The 12,410-nt window shown below is 46.2% G+C and overlaps 1 protein-coding gene across 5 annotated transcripts in view; it reads left to right on the forward strand.

Moving 5' to 3' along the window:
- Positions 1 to 12,410, forward strand: part of LOC137421285 (receptor-type tyrosine-protein phosphatase delta) — a 638,902-nt gene that overhangs the window by 112,536 nt on the left and 513,956 nt on the right. Inside the window, exon 1 of one of the 5 annotated variants that reach the window (XM_068107181.2) lies at positions 1,847 to 2,018. The exons of 1 other annotated variant lie outside the window; for it this stretch is intronic. The gene's annotated coding sequence lies outside the window, so the exon portion shown is untranslated. Of the gene's footprint in view, positions 1 to 1,846; positions 2,178 to 12,410 lie in introns of those variants that run through there. 3 more of the 5 variants (XM_068107180.2, XM_078771627.1, XM_078771626.1) reach the window with 3 other exon arrangements.

Raw genomic sequence — 12,410 nt, forward strand, 5'->3', positions numbered from 1 at the left:
CGGTTGCAAAAAACGGGAAGAAAATTCAATGAAAGTTACGGTTTATAGAAGAAAATGCATTTTCAAAGGCCTGTAACATAAAGTCCATTGAGACTCCCTCACGGCCTTATCTCGACTCTAATTCACCATCTCATTTCATTTTTCACAGTCGCTAAGATGGTTTTAGACTCGGTTGCAAAAAACGGGAAGAAAATTTGATGAAAGTTAACGCACAGGCAGGAAATAGCCGGGAGCGGCACGGTATATCATACACCGCCCAAATAATACGGACGGTGTGGTGCTGTGCACACACAACTCGTTTGCCAAAAAGGTAGGCCACAACGTGTGGTACAAACGAAAGCACTTTGTTAGAAGCTCGCACATCAGCACTGGGCGGGCTCGACCTTCGAGCCCGCATATATGTCCCGAGGCCACGCCTTGCCCCCGGGCGTGGCCGATCGGCCGAAAGGCAGGGCATGTATCTCAGTTCCACGCCCGGACGCTCGCGCCACCCACTGGTGCGCGGAATTATTGATCATTGTGCCCGCCACACGCGCCCCCACAGTATTCCCGCGCACCTGAAGGGTGAGTTTGCGGGGAAGCCGGAGGACCCGGCCGAAACGCCCTCTGGCGATGCGTGCAGGGCTGGGGGGTAGCAGGACGGCGGGGCCGGGGGGTGCCGGGGGCCTGACCGCCGGGGGGCGGCCTCGGCGCGGAGGCAGAGCTGCGTGCGGGGGGTGGTCCAGATCGAGGTGGGCCGGCTCGAGGCGGTCCACGGAGATACGATCCGGAGCACCGCCGATGTCCACGGTGAAATGTTTATCCCCGGTCTCCAGCACGCGGAAGGGCCCGTCGTACGGGGGCCGCAGCGGTGCCCGGTGGGCGTCGTGCCGGACGAAAACGTACTCCGCCGTGCGAAGTTCCGGGGCGACGTGGGAGGACGGGCAACCGTGGTGTGCCGTCGGCACTGGGGCGAACCTCCCGGCGGTCTCCTGCAGGGCGGAGCGCTGTTGCGCCGCGGACCAAGGAGCCGTGGAGTCGGGGATAAATTCGCCCGGTACCGGCAGCGGTTGTCCGAAGACCAGCTCCGCCGAGGACGCGCGCAGGTCGTCCTTGGGCGCCGTCCTGAGGCCCAGCAGGACCCAGGGGAGCCCGTCGGCCCAGCTGCCGTCGTGGAGGCTGGCCCGGAGCACGGCCTTCATCGAGCGATGAAAGCGCTCGCACAGGCCGTTGGCCTGGGGGTGGTAGGCCGTGGTGCGGTGCAGTTTGACGCCGAGCCCTTGCGCCAACGGCGGAATTATTGATCATTGTGCCCGCCACAACGGGAAATATTCGATGAAAGTTACTGTTTATAGAACAAAATGCATTTTAAGTGAGAATGCCTGTAACATAAAGGCCATGCATTGAGACTCCATCACGGCTTTATCATCTCGACTCTAATTCACCATCACAGTCGCTGGGATAGTTCAAGTCTCATTTTCAGCTAAAATTGAGAAAACCGGCGAAATGTATACAGCAGCCGTTTTGAATATGTTTGGTCAGACGAGATGTGGGCACGGGGAAGGAGAGAAGGGAAGGAAAGGAGAGAACCTTCCCAGGACTTCGTTATTTATATTATTCCTTGGTAAAAGTACAGCGACTGAATACTGAAGTTCGGGATCGAACCGTAGTCCAATTATTTGTTTACATATTCCGGGGATGTATATGCAGAGTTTGTTTAAAGCGAGTCGACTCTTTTCCAACCGTGGAATTAAACAATACAGCACTTCAAAAATGTACACAATAATGTAAACTAACTATGGAATACAATATTTATTAATAACGTTTGGTTTCGATCTATTTTTACTTTGTAAAGCGAAAAGTTTTCGATACGTTCAAGATTTTAAATGAAGAAGAGTCATGGGGTCCACGGTGAAATGTCCATAGGCCTCTGACGTGAATTTTTAGACTGAATCAACACGTCTTCAATCATAAATTACTTTTTGAAGAAACAAACTACAAAGGTACATTTTGATTACAACTCAAGCAAAGGAAACCAGGTAATGCCTGTTTCGTTCAGAGGGATTATAGTTTATACCGAGTGCTTAGATCCGGCCTGTCGGTGGGACACAAAACGTAAACCGTTCACACTGCCAGAGATGTGTGCTCTCCCAGCACCATTCCAGGTGTCTTTGCAATTCCCTTGAAGAATAACCCTGGTATGGCACCGGATGTGTGCTTTCCTCACAATTCTGCCATCCCGCATGTCGTCTGGACACACTCGTAGCTATGCATCCTTTGTCGATTGAGGCATTTGTGTGGTATAAGGTTGATGTTTTGGATTGACTTATTTCGACTTATTTACCTGTGATAGAATTGAACCACCTTTCGAGGCCATTTTTCCCCGCAGAGCTTGGGTTGTCCTTGGTTTGGCACCATGGTCCCCTTTTTGAAGCAATGTTTTACCGCCGGATGCCTTCGTGCCGCCAACCCTGTTTGTCGCCTCTTGCAACACGCAGGGAATTACCAGTGAGCTGGTACTCAATTTGACCAGTGAGCTGGTACTCAATTTGACCAGTGAGCTGGTACTCAATTTGACCAGTGAGCTGGTACTCAATTTGACCAGACAGCTGGTACTCAATTTGACCAGTGAGCTGGTACTCAATTTGACCAGTGAACTGGTACTCAATTTGACCAGTGAACTGGTACTCAATTTGACCAGACAGCTGGTACTCAATTTGACCAGTGAGCTGGTACTCAATTTGACCAGTGAACTGGTACTCAATTTGACCAGTGAACTGGTACTCAATTTGACCAGAGAGCTGGTACTCAATTTGACCAGTGAGCTGGTACTCAATTTGACCAGTGAACTGGTACTCAATTTGACCAGACAGCTGGTACTCAATTTGACCAGTGAACTGGTACTCAATTTGACCAGAGAGCTGGTACTGAATTTGACCAGTGAACTGGTACTCAATTTGACCAGAGAGCTGGTACTCAATTTGACCAGAGAGCTGGTACTCAATTTGACCAGTGAGCTGGTACTCAATTTGACCAGTGAACTGGTACTCAATTTGAACAGAGAGCTGGTACTCAATTTGACCAGTGAGCTGGTACTCAATTTGACCAGTGAGCTGGTACTCAATTTGACCAGTGAGCTGGTACTCAATTTGACCATTGAGCTGGTACTCAATTTGACCAGTGAGCTGGTACTCAATTTGACCAGTGAGCTGGTACTCAATTTGACCATTGAGCTGGTACTCAATTTGACCAGACAGCTGGTACTCAATTTGACCAGTGAACTGGTACTCAATTTGACCAGAGAGCTGGTACTGAATTTGACCAGTGAACTGGTACTCAATTTGACCAGTGAGCTGGTACTCAATTTGACCAGTGAACTGGTACTCAATTTGAACAGAGAGCTGGTACTCAATTTGACCAGTGAGCTGGTACTTAATTTGACCAGTGAGCTGGTACTCAATTTGACCAGTGAGCTGGTACTCAATTTGACCAGTGAGCTGGTACTCAATTTGACCATTGAGCTGGTACTCAATTTGACCAGTGAGCTGGTACTCAATTTGACCAGTGAGCTGGTACTCAATTTGACCATTGAGCTGGTACTCAATTTGACCAGTGAGCTGGTACTCAATTTGACCAGTGAGCTGGTACTCAATTTGACCAGTGAGCTGGTACTCAATTTGACCAGTGAGCTGGTACTCAATTTGACCATTGAGCTGGTACTCAATTTGACCAGTGAGCTGGTACTCAATTTGACCAGTGAGCTGGTACTCAATTTGACCAGTGAGCTGGTACTCAATTTGACCAGTGAGCTGGTACTCAATTTGACCAGTGAGCTGGTACTCAATTTGTCGATCTCGGAAGGATGACAGGCTGAGTCATCCCCCCTGGCGTTAATTTGGCGATCGACCGGGATTCGAACCCAGGATTCTAGGATCCCAAGCCGCCACCCTAACCGCTAAGCCAACACCAGGCTTAACCTGTGATAGAATTCCTCAAAGGAAAAGAAAGGCCAAAAAAATATAAACTTTTAAACCGATGTCCCTGCTCTCTACTTCTATCCTGTTGTTGTGCTTCCCTCTATCTCCCCCCTCTTGTCTTTCACTCCTTTTATTGTTGTGTTATGTGTTAGCTCTTAAACGAGCCTCGACTTAGTATACACAACAAAAGGTGGTCGGTAAGTGAAACGGGATTGTGATTTGCTGCAGGATTTATAGCCACAAATGTGCAGATCGAAGGTGATGCCTCAACTAGATGGCTTCATCCAAATGGAATCCCTAATTCATCCCCACGTCAGTTTAACAATCACCAGCAGAATTGTGCCAGCCAGCTGTACCATCATTGCCAGCATCACACCTGGTGTTTTTCTGGCTCCTTTATGAGCATTGTCATCTTGTATGAGTAAATGTCTCATCAAGGTTAATGATGCAATCAAAATTAATGCACTCCTCAACACAAAATGGTTCAAAAGTTAACAAACAGAGAATTAATTTGCCAAACATCAGAGTCGTCGGTTCGTTCAAAAGTCAATCGTATTGGAAATCGGAGCAACCACAATACAACCTTTCTACCTTTCACACCAACCAGGTTTCACTCCAGGCTACAACCCTTCACAGGTAAAACCACATGATGTGCTTTGCAGTGGAGATGTCTTCTCCGCTGCATTCTTCGCAAACATCTTCTGTGAAGCGAGGCATCAAGTGAATGGACACCAGAGATCTTAGGATCTTGAGCCCCTTTCAGGCCGTTGAATATAAACACCGGGGGAGTTGATTCAGCCTGACATTTGCAAAATGAGTACCAGCTGACTGGTGATGGGGGCACTGCATCAGCAGCACAGCTTCGTCCCCAGAAAATGATGCAGTCAAGCATCCACAGAGTGCATACTGTTACGGTCTGTGACCTTTCTTTTCTCTCTGATGTGGCTTCTTCTTCTTCCTCCCCTCAACCCTTCTCACACCCTCACTCCTCCTCACCCCTCCCCCTGAGTTAGAGACAGAGACAGAGTGTGAGTGGCCTTTTTGGAGGAGGGCTCATGGCGGAGTGCCTTTTTGTGGGTTGTAGAGTTTCCAGCTGCAATCTCTCCACCTGAAGGTTGTGCCTGATCAAACCCCTGCGGCCGACTCTCTACCTGAAGGTTGCCTTTCATCGAACTCTTGCTGCCGTACCTCTGCATTGGGGCCTACCGCTGGGCCTGCATTGGGGCCTACTGTTGGGGCCTGCATTGGGGCCTACCGCTGGGCCTGCATTGGGGCCTACTGTTGGGGCCTGCATTGGGGCCTACTGTTGGGGCCTGCATTGGGGCCTACCGCTGGGCCTGCATTGGGGCCTACTGTTGGGGCCTGCATTGGGGCCTACCGCTGGGCCTGCATTGGGGCCTACTGTTGGGGCCTGCATTGGGGCCTACCGCTGGGCCTGCATTGGGGCCTACTGTTGGGGCCTGCATTGGGGCCTACCGCTGGGCCTGCATTGGGGCCTACTGTTGGGGCCTGCATTGGGGCCTACCGCTGGGCCTGCATTGGGGCCTACTGTTGGGGCCTGCATTGGGGCCTACTGCTGTGCTTGCCTTGGGGCCTATTATGGGACCTGCCTTGAACGCCATGCTTATTCGAACTATCGGTGTGGCTCCTCCAGTTCGGATCCCCGACCTGGCCTTGAGTTGATACGGGAGGATACAGTACCGCTCTCATCCTCATCGTCTGGGTCTCTCCTCTTCTGACATATTCATGACCACCGGACTGTAGGTCCTCCATTGGGACTGACCGGACTCGAGGGGCTCCCTCAGGTCGCCCCGGTCCTTCACATGAGCAACACCCTCCAGCCCTGGCTGCCTACTCCTTCACCCTCGTGCTGGCCTCATCTGGTTTTTCCCTCTCTTGGTTTTTCCCACTCTTGGTTTTTCTCTCTCTTGGTTTTTCCCACTCTTGGTTTTTCCCACTCTTGGTTTTTCTCTCTCTTGGTTTTTCCCACTCTTGGTTTTTCCCACTCTTCCTTCTTTGTTTTCTCTTTCTTTATGTGTAGGAATAGATTTTCGATTGTTATAACCCATAAATAATGCCGGTTTGATCGCATGCTTGGCTTGGTGTGCTTCAGGCCGTAACAATACGAACCAACACCAATGAGTTGTGACAGGTTGTGGTTTGTAGGTGCATACCTCGACTTACTTGTCTTATTTGGCGGTCCTCACGTTGAAGCACAATGAGTAATATTTTAAAAAAACCTTTGGAGTGATGTTAGGATGCTCCTGAGTCCTTTTCAAACGACTTAAGACATTTGTTAGACATAATTTCTCCGAGATACTCGAAACTTTTTCCAGTTACTCACCAACATGTTGGAGAAACATCTCATGATGTTTTTGTTGTGAGATGGTGTTGCAAGCAATTCTCAAATGGGAGTCAGTGCTGTTGAGGTGACTCCCTTTGATTGTGATGCACAGGGTGGTTTGCCATTGCATTTCCAACAGATAAACTGGGCAGTAATTCAATTAGAGTGCCATCACATAATTGTTGGCTCTTTTTGAAAGATGCTGAAGTCTTTAATGCCCACATGTCAGAATTATCGGAGATGTCAGCCATACTCAGATACAGTACCTGGCCTGCAGACAGACATACATCGATTTGTGCATATTATTTAATCAGGAAATGAAGCAAGACCGTTTACGCAACCTCAAGTTGTATTAGTTGTGAGATATGTAGTAAAGAAAAACTAGAGCAATTCTACTGTGTTGCCAATATGACTCCATGTAGTCCTTGTCCATGACGATGTGGAGATGCCCTCGTTGACTGTCCTAAAAATAAACAAGTTTGATTTAAAAACCTTCAGCTGTTCTCAAGTATCACATTTTTGCCAGACATGACAGGTTTCACATCGATTGATGAAGCGGTTTCTGAGATGTAATTATTTAATATTTTCCAACAGTCCAATATGGCTGCCGCACCATGTGACCGATGACGTTTTTGTGATGAACTTTTAATTGACATGCCTAGTCGATATCACATGTTTGAGTTGATCGCTTTGGTGGTTTGGGAGAAGATGTTTTTGTTTTTTTTAGTTTTTAGGTTAAATCTAATATGGCTGCCAACCAGTATGACTTATGATGTCATAAATTTAATATTTCCATCTAAATGGCTCATTGATCATGTACCAGAAAATGCAATTTCAGATTTTTAGGATAAATCATTCAATTAAAACATTTATGGCTGGTATACAACTTCACCGATGATGTCATCATTATCATGCTTTTGTTCCCCATTGGAAGTACTTGACAATGTGCCAAGTTCCAAATACTAACATTCAGCAGTTTCAGGAGAAATATATTTTTTATTTTTTGCGGTTAGTCCAAGATGGCTGCCATACCACGTGACCTATGATGCAACAATTATTACAATTATTACATGGTGGTGAGGTGTTTTGAATTACGTGGTGGTGAGGTGTTTTGAATCACATGGTGGTGAAGTGTTTTGAATCACGTGGTGGTGAGGTGTTTTGAATCACATGGTGGTGAGGTGTTTTGAATTACATGGTGGTGAGGTGTTTTGAATTACATGGTGGTGAGGTGTTTTGAATTACATGGTGGTGAGGTGTTTTGAATTACATGGTGGTGAGGTGTTTTGAATTACATGGTGGTGAGGTGTTTTGAATCACATGGTGGTGAGGTGTTTTGAATCACATGGTGGTGAGGTGTTTTGAATTACATGGTGGTGAGATGTTTTGAATTACATGGTGGTGAGGTGTTTTGAATTACATGGTGGTGAGGTGTTTTGAATTACATGGTGGTGAGGTGTTTTGAATTACATGGTGGTGAGATGTTTTGAATTACATGGGGGTGAGGTGTTTTGAATTACATGGTGGTGAGGTGTTTTGAATTACATGGTGGTGAGGTGTTTTGAATCACGTGGTGGTGAGGTGTTTTGAATCACATGGTGGTGAGGTGTTTTGAATTACATGGTGGTGAGGTGTTTTGAATTACATGGTGGTGAGGTGTTTTGAATTACATGGTGGTGAGGTGTTTTGAATTACATGATGGTGAGGTGTTTTGAATCACATGGTGGTGAGGTGTTTTGAATTACATGGTGGTGAGATGTTTTGAATTACATATACATGGTGGTGAGGTGTTTTGAATTACGTGGTGGTGAGGTGTTTTGAATTACATGGAGGTGAGGTGTTTTGAACTACATGGTGGTGAGGTGTTTTGAACTATGTGGTGGTAAGGTGTTTTGAATTACGTGGTGGTGAGGTGTTTTGAACTACGTGGTGGTGAGGTGTTTTGAATTACGTGGTGGTGAGGTGTTTTGAATTATTTGTTAGTGAAGTGTTTTGAATTACATTGTGGTGAGGTGTTTTGAATTATGTGGTGGTGAGGTGTTTCGAATTATTTTGTGGTGAGGTGTTTTGAATTACATGGTGGTGAGGTGTTTTGAACTATGTGGTGGTGAGGTGTTTTGAATTACATGGTGGTGAGGTGTTTTCAACTATGTGGTGGTGAGGTGTTTTCAACTATGTGGTGGTGAGGTGTTTTGAATTACGTGGTGGTGAGGTGTTTTGAACTATGTGGTGGTGAGGTGTTTTGAATTACGTGGTGGTGAGGTGTTTTGAACTATGTGGTGGTGAGGTGTTTTGAATTACGTGGTGGTGAGGTGTTTTGAATTATTTGTTCATGAAGTGTTTTGAATTACGTTTGATGGTGAGGTGTTTTGAATTATGTGGTGGTGAGGTGTTTTGAATTACGTGGTGGTAAGGTGTTTTGAATTACGTGGTGGTAAGGTGTTTTGAATTACTTGGTGGTGAGGTGTTTTGAATTACGTGGTTGTAAGGTGTTTTGAATTACATGGTGGTGAGGTGTTTTGAATTACGTGGTGGTGAGGTGTTTTGAATTACATGGTGGTGAGGTGCTTTGAATTATTTGTTCGTGAAGTGTTTTGAATTACGTTTGATGGTGAGGTGTTTTGAATTATGTGGTGGTGAGGTGTTTTGAAGTACATGGTGGTGAGGTGTTTTGAATTACGTGGTGGTGAGGTGTTTTGAATTACGTGGTGGTGAGGTGTTTTGAATTATTTGTTCGTGAAGTGTTTTGAATTACGTTTGATGGTGAGGTGTTTTGAATTATGTGGTGGTGAGGTGTTTTGAATTATTTGGTGGTGAGGTGTTTTGAATTACGTGGTGGTGAGGTGTTTTGAACTATGTGGTTGTAAGGTGTTTTGAATTACATGGTGGTGAGGTGTTTTTAATTTGGTGGTGGTGAGGTGTTTTTCATTACGTGGTGGTGAGGTGTTTTTTATTACATGGTGGTGAGGTGTAATCTTCCCAACTTCCAGTCTGCACCTACCCCTCACGTATGCACGTGCTGAGGGGTTCTTTTTTTTCTTTTGTGTATTTTTTCAACCTAAATCTTCAACCTAAATTGCTTGTAAAAAAAGTAATATCACAAACACTACAAATAAATTTGTGTAAAATAATTGTTTGTATTATGATTGGTGTAAATCATGACAACACAGCAACTCAGGTACAGTCATTATCCTCAGCTAAAACAAGCCCGTTCCTCTGTAACGACGCGTGGTGAGGCGTGCGCAGCGAGCCGAGCCTAGCTGGTGTATATATATATATATATATATATATATACACACACACACACACACACACACACACACACACACACACACACACACACACACACACACACGTTGAACCTCCGAACTGACTAGGAAGCAAGGCATAGATTGAGTCTCACCCCAGCAATTGCTGCACAACCTGTTAGCAACAAGAGTAGCCACGCTGACACATTGCCCCTGACCTGCTCCTCGACAATCAGGAGGTTTGCAGTCAGGAATATTAAATTTAACTGAAGAAGCACACTAACCAACCCTATGACATGACACTGATGTCATTTTAAAATTTATTTATTTATGTATTTATGTTTTTATGTATGAAACCTTCATCTTTTCTACCGTTAATCCACCTCCTTCAAATTCCCTTTTTTCTTTCCTGAAAGTCCTTGTGATGTCCATCATGTTTATCCCGTGTACCCCGACCCAGCCCTCTCCCTTCATCTCCCAATGTCCCTGTTCTCCACTGTTGGGCTTTCCTCTCTCTCCCCCTTTTGTTTCCTGTTCCTTTAATTATGTTATTTGTGTTAACTCTCATTTCCTCGCATACATGATATATTATGCCCAAATGACCACCATTAGCTGGGGTTTCTGTGCCTGCGCGGCGATGCATTGTGGCGATCGCCTTCTCGGAAAAGTCATATCTTGGGGAGGGAGTGTTGGGGAGAATAGGTGAAGGAGCATATCCTGTATCACTTTATGGCTTACCTCTGGAGTGAAGGATGTGATTGCAAGATGATGGTAAGCTTGAAAAATATTTACCTCTACCACCGAAGGTGGACAGAGGTTATGTATTCACCCCTGCTTCTCTGTCTGTATGTCTGAGAGCAGGATATCTCAAAAAGTTGTGGACAGGTTGTTTGTGCGACAATGACGTATAGGCACTCCACCGTGTGCTGTTCAGGGGTCTTTCTGTTGTATTTGGTGTCTGCCTCTGGACCTCTGGAACTAAGCCATGGTCCAAGCTTCAGCTTTGTTGCACAGCTTCTCACCTTTCCACTGCAGCCAAATCCCCTTCATCCTCCTCTCCACCCCCACCCCTCTCCCCCCAAAAAATCCCCCATCTCCAATTATCCTCATATCTCTTTGCTTGCTTTCTGGCTCAATTTGTTGTGTCCTTTATTTTAGTTTTTTCAGGTATATATGCGTTATTGTTGCAACCTTTTCAACCATCTCCGTTCTAATAGTTTTCTTTAGCTGGTCCCTAAATTGTGCTCCTCCGCCATGGTTTCTCCACTACTCATGATTTGAATACAATTTGCAGAAGACGATGATCTCTTTCTCCTATATGCTCCAACTTTCGTTGTTTAGGTTTCGCTTATGGGGCTTTACTTTTGGTTTTACGGAGACATGTAGCATCTCCCTAGCCTCTCAAATTGTTACAGATCCTTGTCTCTCACAGGAGGAGGTGCAGGATTTATTCTTTACAGCACACATTCTGGCTGCTTGGTGCGGCTGCACACTCAGCTTGTATGGGGTCGTCCAATTATCCTGTGTTTTTGGCTTGTTTTATTCTCGATACAAAACTCGTTTTCATATTTCCTCAACGTCCTGCTAAGTCTCGGATTATCCACCTCCATTGTGTCTGTGTGTAATGTCTTATTATTGATGTAACAAGCTTATTATCCTCTTTCTGGAATTGTAATACTCAGTTCCAGAAAGAGGATAATAAGCTTGTTACATACACGTCAGGTGGGTCGACGACAACCGTTGACTACCTGATTGTGCGTAGGCGAGATAGGGGGCACCTCTGAGACACAAAGGTGATCCCGGGTGAGGAGGCTGTTTCACAGCACCACTTGGTTGTCTGCGACGTAAGGGTGAAAGGTGCGAGGAGAGCTCGGCGGGTGAAGTACCAACCGAGAATGAAGGTGTGGAGGTTGAAAGAGGTGACAGTAAGGGAGGCATTAAAAGAGAGGCTGAGTAGGGTCGAGGATGATGTGGTTGAGCTTGAAAGTGTTTGGATGTCAATGAAAGCTAGTCTGTTGGGAGCCGTTGGTGAGGTATGTGGATGGACAAAAGGACCACCGAGGCACTCGGAAACATGGTGGTGGGATGATGAAGTTGGAAAGAGGATTGACGAGAAGAGGAAGAAGTTCAAGGAGTGGCAGAAGGCGAAGGGTACGGGAGCAGAAACAGCAGAGCATGAAAGTTATAAGGCAGCCAGGAAGGCTGCAAAGAAAGAGGTAGCAAAGGCGCAGGAGGCATGTAGGAAAATGTTCGGAGAACGCTTGGATTCGGAAGAGGGTCAGAGAGCGGTATTCAGGATTGCAAAGCAGATAGTGAAAGAGAGGTGTGATGTGATGGGGGTGAGCTGCTTGAAGGATGAAGTGGGACAAATCGTTGTCGACCCAGATGGAATTAAAGGAAGATGGAAAAGATATATGGAAATGCTGTTGAATACAGAGAATGAATGGGATGGCAACATAGAGAGTAACCCAGTTTTAGGACCGGCAGAGAAGATAACTGAGAAGGAAGTTGAGGAAGCGATAAAAGCAATGAAGGGTAGAAAAGCGGGAGGGCCGACGGGAGTTGTGGGAGATATGTTGAAGGCAGCAGGAAGTTGGGGTGTGAAGAGAATGAGAGAGATCTGTAATCTGGTGGTGAAAGAAGGCCGCATTCCAGTGGAATTGGGAACTGAGTACCCTCATCCCTCTATACAAGGGGAAAGGTGACCCTCTGGAGTGTGGCTCATACCGAGCGATAAAGTTATTGGAGCATGGAATGAAGGTATTGGAAAGGGTGTTGGAGAGGAGGATAAGGAAGAAAGTGAAGATCGACGAAATGCAGTTTGGATTTATGCCAGGAAGAGGAATGACAGACGCGCTTTTC

The sequence above is a fragment of the Myxine glutinosa genome, chromosome 2, assembly GCF_964187855.1.
Source record: "Myxine glutinosa chromosome 2, kmMyxGlut1.1, whole genome shotgun sequence".
Lineage (NCBI taxonomy): Eukaryota > Metazoa > Chordata > Myxini > Myxiniformes > Myxinidae > Myxine > Myxine glutinosa.